Genomic DNA, 3,161 nt, shown 5'->3' with positions numbered 1-3,161 from the left:
TGTGTGTAAATGGCGTGAGGAGGTAAGGCAATAAATAGGCCATAGTAGCGAAGAATTACAATTTAGCAAATTAACACTGGAGTGATAGATGAGCAGATGAAGATGTGCAAGTAGAGATACTGGTTTGCAAAAAAGCTGAAAAGTAAATAAAAACAGTATGGGGATGAGGTAAGTAGATTGGGTGGGCTATTTACAGATGGGCTATGTACAGCTGCAGCGATCGGTTAGCTGCTCAGATAGCTGATGTTTAAAGTTAGTGAGGGAAATGCAGGTCTCCATGTTTCAGCGATTTTTGCAATTCGTTCCAGTCATTGGCAGCAGAGAACTGGAAGGAAAGGCGGCCAAAGGAGGTGTTGGCTTTGGGGATGACCAGTGAGATATACCTGCTGGAGCGCGTGCTACGAGTGGGTGCTGCTATGGTGACCAGTGAGCTGAGATAAGGCGGGGCTTTACCTAGCATAGACTTATAGATGACCTGGAGCCAGTGGGTCTGGTGACGAATATGTAGCGAGGACCAGCCAACGAGAGCATACAGGTCGCAGTGGTAGGCGTTATAAGGGGCTTTGGTGACAAAATGGATGGCACTGTGATAGACTGCATCCAGTTTCCTGAGTAGAGTGTTGGGGGCTATTTTGTAAATGACATCGCCGAAGTCGAGGATCGGTAGGATAGTCCGTTTTACAAGGGTATGTTTGGCGGCATGAGTGAAGGAGGCTTTGTTGCGAAGTAGGAAGCCGAATCTAGATTTAATTTTGGATTGGAGACGTTGGAGATGTATTCACTACCAATAGACTTCTGGTCAAAAGTAGTGCAATATATAGGGAATAGGGTGGAATTTGGGATATAGGCCCTATCTAGACTAGAGGGACCTCTCTGAAATGATAGCCACTTATGGAAGGGATAATTTATCCCACTCAGCCCTCACCACTGACAACAATCCACTCAGCCCTCACCACTGACAACAGTCCATTCAGCCCTCACCACTGACAACAATCCACTCAGCCCTCACCACTGACAACAGTCCACTCAGCCCTCACCACTGACAACAGTCCATTCAGCCCTCACCAATGACAACAGTCCATTCAGCCCTCACCACTGACAACAATCCATTCAGCCCTCACCAATGACAACAGTCCATTCAGCCCTCACCACTGACAACAGTCCATTCAGCCCTCACCAATGACAACAGTCCATTCAGCCCTCACCACTGACAACAGTCCATTCAGCCCTCACCAATGACAACAGTCCATTCAGCCCTCACCAATGACAACAGTCCACTCAGCCCTATCCACTGACAACAGTCCACTCAGCCCTCACCACTGACAACAGTCCATTCAGCCCTCACCACTGACAACAGTCCATTCAGCCCTCACCAATGACAACAGTCCATTCAGCCCTCACCAATGACAACAGTCCATTCAGCCCTCACCACTGACAACAGTCCATTCAGCCCTCACCAATGACAACAGTCCATTCAGCCCTCACCAATGACAACAGTCCATTCAGCCCTCACCAATGACAACAGTCCATTCAGCCCTCACCACTGACAACAGTCCATTCAGCCCTCACCACTGACAACAATCCACTCAGCCCTCACCACTGACAACAGTTCATTCAGCCCTCACCACTGACAACAATCCACTCAGCCCTCACCACTGACAACAGTCCACTCAGCCCTCACCACTGACAACAGTCCATTCAGCCCTCACCAATGACAACAGCTTTGGGTTCCAATACAGGTTAAATCAGGAAGGGCCCAAAAACGGACAGAATAAACGTATCTGAGGTTCTTTGTTATCTGACTGACTGGGTCTGAGGTGTTGTCCAGGTTAACTAGTGTTGTCCAGGTTAACTAGTGTTGTCCAGGTTAACTAGTGTTGTCCAGGTTAACTAGTGTTGTCCAGGTTAACTGTTATTGTCCAGGTTAACTGTTATTGTCCATGTTAACTGTTGTATTGTCCAGGTTAACTAGTGTTGTCCAGGTTAACTGTTATTGTCCAGGTTAACTGTTATTGTCCAGGTTAACTAGTGTTGTCCAGGTTAACTGTTATTGTCCAGGTTAACTGTTATTGTCCAGGTTAACTGTTATTGTCCAGGTTAACTAGTGTTGTCCAGGTTAACTGTTATTGTCCAGGTTAACTGTTATTGTCCAGGTTAACTGTTGTATTGTCCAGGTTAACTAGTGTTGTCTAGGTTAACTGTTATTGTCCAGGTTAACTGTTATTGTCCAGGTTAACTGTTGTATTGTCCAGGTTAACTGTTGTATTGTCCAGGATAAATGTTGTATTGTCCAGGATAAATGTTGTATTGTCCAGGATAAATGTTGTATTGTCCCGGATAACTATTGTATTGTCCAGGTTAACTGATGTATTGTCCATGTTAACTGGTGTTGTCCAGGTTAACTGTTGTATTGTCCAGGTTAACTGTTGTATTGTCCAGGTTATAACTGTTGTATTGTCCATTTTGTAACTGTTGTATTGTCCATTTTATAACTGTTTTGTAGTCCATTTTATAACTGTTTTGTAGTCCATTTTATAACTGTTGTATTGTCCATTTTATAACTGTTTTGTATTCCAGGTAATCTTTTGTTATGGTTAGCTAGCGCTAGTTGGCTGTACTTGCGCCAAAACTCAGATATTTTTCATCCTATAGCTTTGAGACAATGTGTTTTCAGGGCTTTTATTTCCATGTCTGATCAAAACTCATTTTCACATGTTCTCTATATGTACACTATATGTATACATAATAAGACATTTAAAATGTCTTGATTCTTTTGGAACTTTTGTAAGTGTAACATTAACAGTTAAACGATTATTATCTATTTCACTTGCTTTGGCAATGTAAACATATGTTTCCCATGCCAAAAAAGCTCAAGGAATCACCCCATATTAATTTTTTTTGGCATAAAGGGACGTTCCCAAATCTAACTGCCTGTAGCTCAGGACCTGATGCAAGGAAATGCTGATTCTTGATACCATTTGAAAGGAAACACTTTGAAGTTTGTGGAAATGTGAAAGGAACGTAGTAGAATATAACATAATAGATCTGGTAAAAGATAATACAAAGAACAAAAAGCATTTTTTTTTGTACCATCATCTTTGAAATGCAAGAGAAAGGCTATAATGTATTATTCCAGCCCAGGCACAATTTAGATTTTGGCC

This window comes from Salmo trutta, chromosome 30 (genome assembly GCF_901001165.1).
Source record: "Salmo trutta chromosome 30, fSalTru1.1, whole genome shotgun sequence".
NCBI classification, from domain to species: Eukaryota; Metazoa; Chordata; class Actinopteri; order Salmoniformes; family Salmonidae; genus Salmo; species Salmo trutta.
Note: the sequence above shows the minus strand (reverse complement) of the source record.